Source organism: Pelodiscus sinensis, chromosome 24 (assembly GCF_049634645.1).
Source record: "Pelodiscus sinensis isolate JC-2024 chromosome 24, ASM4963464v1, whole genome shotgun sequence".
NCBI lineage: Eukaryota > Metazoa > Chordata > Testudines > Trionychidae > Pelodiscus > Pelodiscus sinensis.
This window is the reverse complement of record NC_134734.1, coordinates 20,257,692-20,270,268: the sequence shown is the minus strand read 5'-3', so window position 1 is coordinate 20,270,268 and position 12,577 is coordinate 20,257,692.

Below are 12,577 nucleotides of genomic sequence, written 5' to 3'. Positions count from 1 at the left end.
TGTTCTAACCAGCCAGGAAAATGTAGGCTGAGGGTTAAGATGCTAGCCCTGCTCAACGCTAGCGTGTACATGGTACCTGAGTGATTGTGCTGCGGGGATCGGTTTTCGCTCTATTCATGGGATGGACCCTGAGCCAGCTGGGATGTGCTGTGTGTTTCTGGCATTAGGGGGGCTCAGAGCTCTGCTGAGCAGAGCACTTGGGGGCAGGCCTGCGACTGCGCTCCTTTGTGAACCTCCAGCCTGTAATCTCATACCCCAACTAAGCGTGTGCGTCAATCCAAAACACGCCCAGAGAGCCCCTTCTCCCCGCACAGCTCGTGTCTTAGCAGCCGGCATCGCATTGAGCGCTTGCATGATGATGCTAGCAGTGGGCTAATTGAGGCCTTCCAAACACTGGATTCTCTGATTGGCCTCGCTCAGCTGCATCTGGCTCCTAGACCCTCAGAAATCCCCTTTTTGCTCTTGTCATTTTGCACTTTGCCACAGATGTAGACTTGTCTGCTTCCCTCTTGCTTCTGGTCCGTGTCTGATCGATTTCCCTCTCCGGCTCTCTTGCCTCACACCTGCTCTGCAGCCACGGCAGGTGCTGTTTTGTAAACCAGGGACATTTATCGCAAATGGGTTTAGTACTGCTCGCCATGTAGCGAAACCCCAAACGGAGATCAAGGCTGAGCCGGGCTGGGCCCGCATTGACACAGAGCGAGAGACAGGCCCAGCACCGAGGAACTTGCAATGTAAATGGACAAGCTTGGGGGGAAGGAGGGGGAGAAGGAGGGAGAAGCCAGTGTGGAAAACCAACTCACCAGCAGCTCTCAGTACCACGCTGCGGCAAAATGGACTGAGCTGATCCTTGGATGTATAAGTGGGAGGAGGAAGGCATGTTGCCTATGCATGCGGCACTGGTGAGGTGGATACTGGAATATTGCATCCAGATTGGGTGTCCAGATTTAAAAAAAAAAAAAAGCTGTTGGGAAATTGCCAAGGGGGGCCAGAAAGGGCCCCCCCAAACAATTTCAGGGCTGTAGATCATGCCTAACGGTGAGAAATCTAAAGAGCTCTCATGGTTTCACTAAGGGTGTTACATTTAGATGAATCAATGAATCGAATAGTCGATAAGGGCACCTCCGCCTTGGAAACGTAGCAAGGGCCCTTTCAAAGGCGGAAGCGCTGAGGGAGCATGGAGCCAGCAGGGGGCTCGAGCAGTCCCCCGCCGGCCCCGTGCTCCCTGCGTGCACTTTGCTTTTGAAATGTGTAAGAACCTCTTCTAGGGCTCTTGTACGTTTCAAAAGCAGGGAGCATGGGGCCAGCGGAGGACTGCTCGACTTGCTCGCCCCCTGCTACAGCGCTTCTGAAATGTAGCAAGAGCCCTGCTCTTGCTATATATCAAAGGTGAAAGCACCACCAGTTCCCTGCTGGGCCCCAGCCCCACCCCCCCCAGACATGGTGCTGGTGGGAACCGACTTTTAAGCTAGCTCCCCCCTTGTGGCCTCTCTCAGACAGAAGCAGCAAGGGGGCGGGGAAGCAACTAGTCGAGTCACTAATCGACTATCCAATAAGCATATGCCTATCGGATAGTCGACCTGGCGCTTACATCCCTAGGTTTCGCTGATCACAAAACAGCAGAGCCTTGGTTCTAGTGACTAAGTATCTACCTGGGGAGAAAACACTGGCCACTAAAAGACCCCTGCCTGGTGGAGAAAATCAGAATGAGAACCAAGATCTGGAAGCAGAAACCAGACGTGTTCCTAGCGATTTTCCATCCATGTGCAGAATAAATTGTATGCGCCAAGGCATGTGACTGTGCACCACCACTAGACACACAGGCTGTGGTTGCTCTGCTAATCAGCGGGGTGGTATTTAAATCTCTCCTGGTTGGCCGTCCAAGCGCTCAGCTTACAGGGAACACGATTCCCAGTCAGAATAAGGCACTAGGGGAACGATTTACCACTGAAACGCTCTGCCAGGGGTCGTGGTGGTTTTCCTCTTGCATCATCTTCCACTCCAGCCTGGAGGCCTTCAGGAAGTGACACTTGGGTCCAAGAGAGGGCTGAAATTGAGCAACCTTATGCCCCAGGTCTGACTGAATGATCGAATGGTCCAGGCTGGCTGTAAATGCTCCCACGCTACGAAGTGACTTGCCCAGTGTCTCAGGCGGTCAGTGGCAGAGCCAGGAACAGGATCTGACGCTCTCAATCCCAGAGCGGCGGCACCAGATGACCCTAAACCGGGCCTCTTTTTTAGAAGCACTTTCTGGCAATGCGGTCGTGCTAATCCCCCGCTGGAGACGCAGGGAGGAAGGAAGCCACTCTGCAATCTCTGGACGTCTGTGAGGTTAGGCAGAGACGGGCACGGCTGTATCTTTAGAATCTTCCCCGCTCTTCTGACACATTCACCGCGATCGCATGCGCCAAGCTGTTAATTGGGAAAGTATAAAAGTGGAGTCGCTGGGTGGAAAGTTTCACACCTCCCTTGACAGCTCGAAAGGGGTGGGGGGGGGGGAAGGGTTGATGGCAGCCAGAGCCTTCTCTCTGCTGAAGAAAGACCAAAAAGGCTCGGTTTGAAGATGGGAAGAGAGCTGATGTGCCGGAGGCTTTCAAGTGCCGCTGTCATTTCAAAACCCCCAACTTGAAGCAGGGCTTTGGGGGGGCTTCAGTCTGTCTCACCAATAGAAGTTGGCCCCATAAAAGAGATTCCCTCCTAGCTTGAAATCTAGTCCATTCTAAAAAAAGACCTCTCAAAGTCCTTCCGGATTCCCCTCCTGCCAGCTTTTATGGCTTTATCATCCTGTTTCCCTGTCAATAAGAATATTCCTCTCCTGTTTGCTCAGGAGAGGGGACGTGCACAAAGTGCGGAGACTGGTGGTCGCGGTGACAGCGCACGAGAAGCAGGAAACCAGAGCAGTTTTATCGTGCAGCTGGTTCGTTTATGGGGCTCGCAGGAGTTAATTAGCACGCCAATGCCGCTGCAAATCAAATCCAGATGGAAGTCTTACCAAGTTGACCTCCCCTTGAGGATCCAATTAGAGCCAGAGACGGGAGCTGGTGTTTGCAGCAGGGCGGGTTCTCACCACACGCCCAGCGCCCCCCTGTCACAAAACGAAAGATTCTCGTAACTGCTAGCCTGCCCCTGAGAAAAGGCCCCCACCGGTTCTGCTTCTCCCCTTCTCCGCGTGCCCAGATTCCGCAGGTAGAACCTGATGGTTTTGTTGAGGCACAAAGCAGGAGACAGTCCAGCTGGCTTGGCTGTAACAGCCACGACTGGTCTTTATTATCTGCGGCGCAAGGGCTCAGCACCAGTGAGAGATGGCTGGGACGTGGGGCAGGGAACTGGCCCCAAGGGGCCGTGCAAGGGAAGACCAGATGTTGGGGTCTGAGGGGGCAGAGACGTGGCCAAAGGGCCACGCTGGGACACTCTCCTGCCTGGTAGCTGTCGGGCTAAGTGACCAAGCCCGAGCAAGAACAGGGGTGTCCTGTGCCCGCCCCACAGCAGCTGCAGTGTGTGCTCTGGAAGCAGGGATGTTTCAAAAGGGGGCTAGAGCCGGGGTCGGCAACCTGCGGCTCTGGAGCCAAACGTGGCTCAGGACGGAACCAAGTCTGGCTCTTCGGTCACGCCCCAAACAGGCAACGTTTTCAGTGAAAATGAGCAATTAATTCACAATTTTAAGAAGGCGCCGTTACTCGTGGCGAGGGGCCTTTTTTGGTCTATTTCATCTTTGCCCACAGGTGGAGGGGAGGCGGTGCGCCCGGTACGGACCGGCTGTGCTGCAGCAGGGGCCGGCTGGGGGACTCTGCTTGTTTCCTGGCTGGCTGAGGGCGCGCTGTAGGGGACGGTGTGCCAAGCTGGGGTAGGGAGAGGGGCTGGCAGCAGCAGATGCCTCCACCTGGCTACAGTGGCCCGGCTCCAGCCCCCGTCTGACGGCCTCGGTCTGTCCCAGCCACTGGCTCCTGTGGCCCAGCAACTGCTGCAATAGCCCGGCTTGGCCTCCGGCTGCAGCAGCCTGACCAACAAGGCCCAGTCCCCATCTGGCCGCAGCGTCCTGTCCCTGGTCCCGATCCTGGGGCAGGCCCCATGGTCCGGCCGCAGGAAGGGCTGGTGGTTCCCCCCCCCCCCCCGCCACCTGCTGCAGCATGGGTAGGAGGGGAGGCCACAATCCAGCTGCGGGGATCCTGGCCCGGCCCCTCGTCCAGGCACTGCTGCCTGGGTGCAGCAGCCCAGCCGCAGCCAGGTAAGGTTAATCCAGCCCCAGTTTCCCCTGCCCCCCATACTCTACTTCCCACCCACAGCACCCTGCCCTGCCTCCTGCACCTCCCCCTGCCCTGAGCCCCTCATGCAACCCAACCCTGACTCCTGCACCCCCCATCTGCAAACTGCACCCCCAACAGCAGCAGAAGTCCCATTAAAGAAAGTCGGGGCTGTTAGTAATCATGTCAGTTATCACTGCTCTTAAGTCGTGTGTTTTCTGACGTGCAAATGGGCATTCTGCTACAGCTCCTTGTTGACCCCTTGTTCTGAATTTTGATGGAGTTTGGCTCTGGTTTGAAAAGGTTGCCGACCCCTGGACGAGAGGCTGTTGGTGCTGCCGCATTGATCCACGTTCTTCGCCCTCCCCCAACCTCCAAACCCCCCTTGTGAGCTGGAAGCCCCTAAGAATGGGATGTGCCCTCAGGCAGCCGAAGCTGGTACTACAAAGCCGTTCCCATGCCCCCGGCAGAAGGAGCAGAGCCTGGCAGGAAGGAAACGTGTAAGGGGATGAGGAAAGGGCCAGGGGCTGTAACAGCCCTTTGAGCCCAGGGTTGGGAGCTTGGGGGCTGGGCCCCCTCACCAGGGCTCCCATGCCTCTCTGCTGTGCCAGACCCCCGGGAGAGAGGAAGGGCCCGCGGTAGCAGCGAATGGGCTGAGTTTTGCAGTCTCGGGGGGAGGGGAAGCATTTGGTTTGCCTCCCTAGACACGGAACTCACCAGCAGCAGGACTCGCTCGCCCCTCTGACCACTAGGCATCACTGCCCGCAGTAGAACGCGGCCGAGAAGGTTTGGAGAAGAGGGTGGGAAACAAGGGCCCCGAAACGTCATGTCGGCGCGGGGCCGAGGTGTCAGACCAACACTGCTCCCTCTCGCAGAGCGGCCTTGAGCGCGGGCACGGGGCTAGCCGCCTGGCTCCATGTACCTGGCGCAGGGGCGAAGGGTGCGAGCCCCCCCCCTGCTCCTAGGAGAGTCCCCTGCGCCCTGCCTCAGCAGGACTGTGGCTGTGCTTTGCAATGCTGCGATTTACTGAAAAGGGCAGTGGGGCCTAGTGGTTAGCAGGCTGGCTTGGGCTCTGGGGACCTGGGTTATAATCCTGTCTGTTCCACTGTCCTGCTGGCTTGGCTGTTACAGCAGTTGCAGGGCCGCCATGGCCAGGCAGCAGGGTTTGCCCCAGGAGCATGGCAGCTGGGGACAGACGATGGCCATCAGACGGGGGCTGGAGCCAGGCCACTGTGGCCAGATGGAGGTATCTGCTGCCGACAGCCCCTCTCCCTACCCCAGCTTGGCGCACACGCCGTCCCCTACAGCGCGCCCTCAGCCGGCCCGGAAACGAGCAGAGTCCCCCAGCCGGCTCCTGCCGCAGCGCAGCCCGTCCGTACCGGGCGCACCACCTCCCCTCCACCTGTGGGTGAAATAGACAAAAAAGGCCCCCTCCACGAGTAACGGCGCCTTCTTCAAACAGGGAATCAATTGCTCATTTTCATTGAAAACGTGGCCTGTTTGGGGCGTGACCGAAGAGCCAGACTTGGTCCCGTACTGAGCCACGTTTGGCTCCAGAGCCGCAGGTTGCCGACCCCGGCTCTAGCCTCTGTCTGTCCGGGGCTGGAAATGGGTGACGGGTTGGGATCGCTTGATGATTCCCTGTTCTGCTCACTCCCTCTGGGGCACCTGCAAACGGGCATTGGGCTAGACAGACCTTTGGTCTGACCCAGGCGGGCCGCTCTTGTTGGACTTTGTGCAAGAGTAGCTAGTGAAATTCTCTGGCCTGCAGGTCAGGCTAGATGAATGGTCCCATCTCGATTTAGAATTCAGGACTCTATGGTACAGGTCCCTTTATCGGGTCTGGACTGGCCACCCTTTAATCCTATCTGCCGCATGTCGCTGCCGGTGCACGGGCTTTTCTTCCAAAGGCAGCATGCGCCAGCAATGCAGTCAGCATCCTCCCTGGTGTCAATGCACCGCGGAGCCCAGAAGAGAAGGCTCTCCTCATACCAGCAGATCCAGAGATGTGATTGTTCCCCTTTACTCGGCTCTGGTGAGGCCACGCCGGGAGAGTTGTGCCCAGTTCTGGGGCCCCCACTATAGAAAGGATGTGGACGGATTGGAGAGGGTCCAGTGGAGGACGACTAAAATGATTTGGGGGCTGGAGCACATGACCTGTGAGGGGAGACTGAGGGATTTGGGTTTGTTTAGTCTGCAGAAGCGAAGAGTGAGGGGGGATTTGAGAGCAGCCTTCAGCTCCCTGAAGGGGGTTCCAAAGAGGCTGGAGAGAGGCTGTTCACAGTAGTGGCCGATGGCAGAACAAGGAGCAATGGTCTCAAGTTACAGTGGGGGAGGTCTAGGTTGGATATTAGGAAAAACTATTTCCCTAGGAGGGTGGGGAAGCCCTGGGCTGGGTTCCCTAGGGAGGGGGTGGAATCTCCATCCCTAGAGGTTTTTAGCCCCGGCTTGACAAAGCCCTGGCTGGGTTGATTTAGTTGGGGTTGGTCCTGCCTTGGGCAGGGGGCTGGACTTGACCTCCTGAGGTCTCTTTCGGCCCTGGGATTCTATACAACAGTCTGGTCCCAGCAACTCACCACCTGCCAGCTAGTAAATTTCAGTCACAATAAACATAGGCTAGATGTGCGGCCTATACAGGCTCCATCTCCCTTTGATAGGGCTCCCCTCCATTCCACCCGTCTTTCGTAATTCACAGCACCAAGCTGTGCCGCCTGAATATTTAATCGGCTACTTATTTGAGAGAGTCTGTCTGTCTGTCTAAGAACTCCTCCGGAACAGTCAGAGCTAAGCCCACCCAGTTTGGTAAACAGCTTCCTCTTGTCGTCACTTAAAGCAAGGTCGGGGTTTGGTTGGGCCAGGACAATGGGCCACGCCTGGAATGGGATTGCTTCTCATCAAACCCTACGGAAAAGAGACAGAGTCATCAGGGAGGTGAAAGGGGCTGGCTCCCCTCTGTCTGGAACTGCCCCAGCCCTGAACCTCCTACCCCCAAGATGCCCTTGGGGGGGGGGGGGAGGCTGAAGCTTCCTCCCTTCCCCCTGCTGCTGCTGTTGTCGCTGGCTCTTTCCCTTTGTCAGGGAGCGAGGGGAAAGTGCACAGCTTGCTGCATTCCTCACTCTCACTGGGGAGTGCAAGGGGGATCTACCCAGCTGGGGGACATGCACCCCTCCCCTGGCTGTACCCGCTGGAGCTGCCATGGCCATGGAGAGGGGCTTCTCACCTAGCCCCAAGCTGCTGCGGTGAGAGAGGGCTGGGGTTGTCCTCTCTCCCCAGGGCAGCCTGCATCCTGAACCCCTCCCCCCAAGCCCACCCCAGAGCAACAATTCAAACGACGCCTGGACAGTGTCATTTTATTTTTCAAAACACAAAAATTAAGTGAATTTAGGATGCCGGGTCAAGCGTCTGGTGTCTCTTAGATCTCGCTGCCATGCTGGGCTCTGATCATCCTGCACCCCCCCCCCCAACAGCCCTGCTCCTTGCAGCCGTGTCTGCTGTCAGGTGGCCCATACACACGTCGGCGTCCTCTGTGTTCCTCAGTTCTGAGAAGCCGAAATAGCACACAACAAAATCTCTGAAGGGGCCCTGGCAGGAGGACAATTACAGCCTGTAATTTGGTGCCATTTACTGTACAGTTGGATTTAATTTCACAGCCTGTCACTCAGCGTGGTGGTTGTTAAGGCTACAAACAGGCTTGGCAAAATGGGTGGAAAAGGAGACTTTTCCAACGGAGCCTGGCTGAAAAAAGGTTTATTTCCCCCTTTTATCCCCACCCCGCACACGTCTCTGAAACGGCCATCCATTCCAAGGGGTCGCAGTGGGGTGAGTTGGGGGTGGGGAGCAAGGACCCCTTGAGGTGCCTTTGAAGGATCTGATGCTCTGGAAGCACAGAAGACCCAGCATCTGGAACGTGGGGCTCCTTTAAGGCATCTGGGGTTCAGGCCCACTGCAAGTTACCAGTCCCTTATTGAAACCTTGGGCTAAGTGATTTTCCCTGGGCCATGCAGCAAGCCTGTGGCAGAGCCATGAATTGAACCCAGCTCTTCTTAGAGCACTTGCTCAGGGGGATAGGGACCATTTCTTTGTACAGCCTCTAGCAGCATGGGATCTTCAGTTATGATACGCTCCTAGGCAGTGCTACCGTAATGCTCCTAGTAGAAATAGAAATATACAGTGGCTGGCACAACTGGGACCTGTTCCACAACTGGGGCGTCTAGGCGTTACTGTAATACACCTAATAGCAATACAAATATATAGCACAACTGGGACCTGATCCCTGCCTCACACTTCTAGATGCTACGGCACAACACAACCCTTAATAAACTCCCGAGTCCCATTCCAGCCTCTCCGCATCCTTTAATGGCAACAGACAGTTGCAAACAGCCTGCGATCCTTGTTTAATCTCCTGCAGGGCCGCTGGATGCGGCGGCTTGGTGTTTACACGGCCATAAATAATAACGGCAAGAAGAACAATAAAATGCTCCTTCAGTTTCTGATGATAAAAGCTTCTTAGGGGAATACCAGGATGGGTAATAAACAGCGCCTGGTTCGTGCTGGGGCAATGGTTCTGCATTTAATAGCCGTCTGCGCTGCTTAGGTGCATCTTAACAATGGGTCGTCGGAGAGAGGGCTTGCTGTGTCTTCGCTTGATGTGCTGGAGAGGAGCCCAGACGAAGGGAAGCCAGAGGCAGGGCTAGCGGGGTCTGGCCAGGGTGTTCCTCCCCCACACACTTACAGCCTTTTTCAGGGGTGGCAAAAAGGGATTGTTTGATTGTCTGACACCAGGGGGTGCCGTTTCTGTGGACTTCAAGGGGCAGGGAGCAAGATGGTTGTGTGGGAAGAAGGGGTTCTGATAGCACCACCGTGGAATTAATTCCCCATCACTCAAACCTCACGTTCTTTCAGTCAGGAATAGAACCCAGGAACCCTGTCTCCGCAGATCGAACCATTTGACTGCACCCCCTTTCAGTCAGGAATAGAACCCAGGAACCCTGTCTCCGCAACCGTGGATCGAACCATTCGACTGCACCCCCTTTCAGTCGGGAATAGAACCCAGGAACCCTGTCTCCGCAACCGTGGATCGAACCATTCGACTGCACCCCCTTTCAGTCGGGAATAGAACCCAGGAACCCTGTCTCCGCAACCGTGGATCGAACCATTTGACTGCACCCCCTTTCAGTCGGGAATAGAACCCAGGAACCCTGTCTCCGCAACCGTGGATCGAACCATTCGACTGCACCCCCTTTCAGTCAGGAATAGAACCCAGGAACCCTGTCTCCGCAACCGTGGATCGAACCATTCGACTGCACCCCCTTTCAGTCGGGAATAGAACCCAGGAACCCTGTCTCCGCAGCCGTGGATCGAACCATTCGACTGCACCCCCTTTCAGTCGGGAATAGAACCCAGGAACCCTGTCTCCGCAACCGTGGATCGAACCATTCGACTGCACCCCCTTTCAGTCAGGAATAGAACCCAGGAACCCTGTCTCCGCAGCCGTGGATCGAACCATTCGACTGCACCCCCTTTCAGTCGGGAATAGAACCCAGGAACCCTGTCTCCGCAACCGTGGATCGAACCATTTGACTGCACCCCCTTTCAGTGAGCAGTAGCACGGCGCTGATGTGGCAGGAGAGGGGGGAGCGACTATTCCTTCAAAACTCAGTTTCCTGGGCCTGTCCCTTTCCTCGCCGTCTCTTCCCTGGGCTGCTGTTCCAGAGACCGAGGGCAGCACCAGCCTATGTTCCCTGGGCTGGGAAGTCACCACCAGCTGCGCCGGGTTGCAGGACTGGGGTGCTGCCGAAGGGTCTCCAACTCTTTAAAGGCCTCATGGCCTAATCCGACCCATGGCTGTCTGGCTCTCCGCTCACTTAAACCAGCCCCACCCCACGCAAGGGGATGCTCCTTTATCCCCCGGGGGTAGGCGAGGTCGGATGCGGAGCCCTGTGAACCGAGTGGATTCCGTGCGTTACCCAGGGTTTGACCGGACCAGGGACTATTAATTGCTCGGGTGCGTGCTGCGTCCATTAGGCGGAGCAGGTGCCTCCTGTGGGATGCTGGCCGGACAGATGTACGGACAGAGGCAAGGGGTTGCAGAGGGCGGCCGTGCCTCGTGGGAAAATTCAGCAGATGGCTTGTTTGGTAGATTTAATACACGGACAGATTTTTAAGACCAGGTGTTCTCACCTCCTGCAGGGCTGGCTTTACAGGTGAGCAATCGCCCATGGTCCCAAGGCAAGAAGGGGGGCAGGTCCTGGGAGGGAACTCAGCGGAGGATCCCCAAACCCATGTCACTTGTTGTCAGAGGCTGGATTTGAACCCAGGCCGAGGAAGCCCATTGCATCAGCTGGCTACCTCCGACAGCCCACCTGCTTCACCGCAGGCCACGGCGTGTGCCCAGCTGTCGTGCTGACGGACAGCCGTGGCTCTGCAAAGGCCAGCTCAGAGCTGTCAATCATCCGCCAGGCACTGCAGAGCTGACTTGCTAAGGCTGCAGCCGCCTGCCCGGTCGGGGGTGATGGAGCCTCCCAAACTGGCCTGGGTGGATGGGACTGAGCGGCTGAGGCATTTGCCTTGCTGGTCAGTTTCATCAGCCCCGTTTCCCTGGGTTCCTGGGAAAATCGCTCAGTTCAATAGGAAGTCAGTCAGGGCTCAGCCCTGCAGGAGAACCATGGCTCCCCTGCCTGGGGGAGGGGGATTTTACAGCCTGCCTAGCTCCGCTCCTGATGGCAGCACCGTTCTTATGAATTCTGGTGTCCCACACAGCCCAGGCACCCGCACTACCCATTCCCTGCTGCAGGGGGGGGAAGGGAGAGGGCAACAGCTGTGCATGAGTGGTGCGGGAGGGGCTGTGCTCAGGACGGTGGGGGGCAGGAACAAGGCAGGGAAATTGGTGAGGGAGCAGGTGGAAGGGGGAGGCGCTAGAGGATTGGGGCTAGCGGGGCCGGGGGGAGGTCAGAACAGGGACTGGAGGATCAGGAGCTAGCAACATAGAAAGTTACTCCATGGGGGGCACACGGCGGTGCCCCAGATGTAGTGATGTCCTATGCAGCGGCATATTCTGCATATGCCAAAGGGCGCCCCTGGCTGATGGGGGCCCCCTTTTCCCTGCAGATCAAGCAAACATCTTCCTGCCCACAGGCACCACAAGAGAGTCTGGTGTATGTGCAGCTGGTTCGCCGGTGCTGCGGGCACTACTAGGCTTTGCTGGGGGACCAGACACAAAGTCCCTCCTGGCTTTGTATCCTGGGCCGGGGCCCTGTCTCAGGGAGGCCGTGACGTGTGGGCTAATCTGGAGGCATTTGCTTAAGCGCCGCAGGCTGCAAAGGGACCTGCAGAGCCCGGGGTGCTGTCCAGAATCGAGACGGTTTTGTGAGGGAGGATGGCTCAGTGGTTAGGGCTCGTCTGGGCTTAGGAGACATAGCTCAGTTCCCTGCTTTACTACTATGACTTTGGGCAAGTCACGCTCTGTGCCTCAGTGTCCCCCATCTGCCCACTGGGGATCACAGCACAGCTGTAACTCGCAAGGAGGAAGCCAGGACAAAGCGGGACTGGTACCATGGCAACGGGGGCCGGAGAAGGACCTTAGTTAAACACCCCCCCCCGAAAATGTGAGGGGACCATCCCCCGGCTGCTGCCCTTTGCGCAGAGGTGAGTAACGGCACTGGGCGGGGGCAGTGGAAGACCAGGCCCACTGCGTCGGGGCTATTCAAAGGCCCCGCTCAGCCCTCGGGATGAGGTGTCGAGCTGGGCTGGCGGAGGATCGTGCGGAGGCCGGGGAAAGAGGCGTTTCCTAGTGGAGCAGCGAGTTCATTGTTGCTTGTCTGATTATCTTGGTGGGTGAGGCCCAGTGCCATGCTCCAGGCCAATTGCCCTTGGCCCCGCCCCTTCCAACTGAGGCTCCGCCCTTCTGGTGGCATGGAGTTGGGTGTGTTCCCCCCCACACACACACCTTGCCCCCAGGTCCGTGGTGGCTGTTAGCTCTGCTGGACTAGCCCTTCCCTCCTTGACTGTGTGCTGCACCCGGCACACTGAGACCCCGTTTTTGGAGTGTGGGGGTGGGAGGCACTAGCATCATACAAACCCCAGATGTATTTAAAGGAAACTCGAGGACTGGTTTATAGATCCACCTAAACGAGATGTGTCAGCTTAGAAGCTCCACAGAGAACGCGGCTCTTAAGAGCACTTTGAGAAATGGTTTTGTTTCTTTAAGGCTGTACTAAGGAGCCGGCCTGGCCAGAGGGCTGTCTAACGTTGTATCCACACTGGCTTCTAGTCATCTGCCTCCTACAGCAACAGACATGGTTTTCCCATCGCTGTAGGAACTGCCCCTTCCCCAGGGG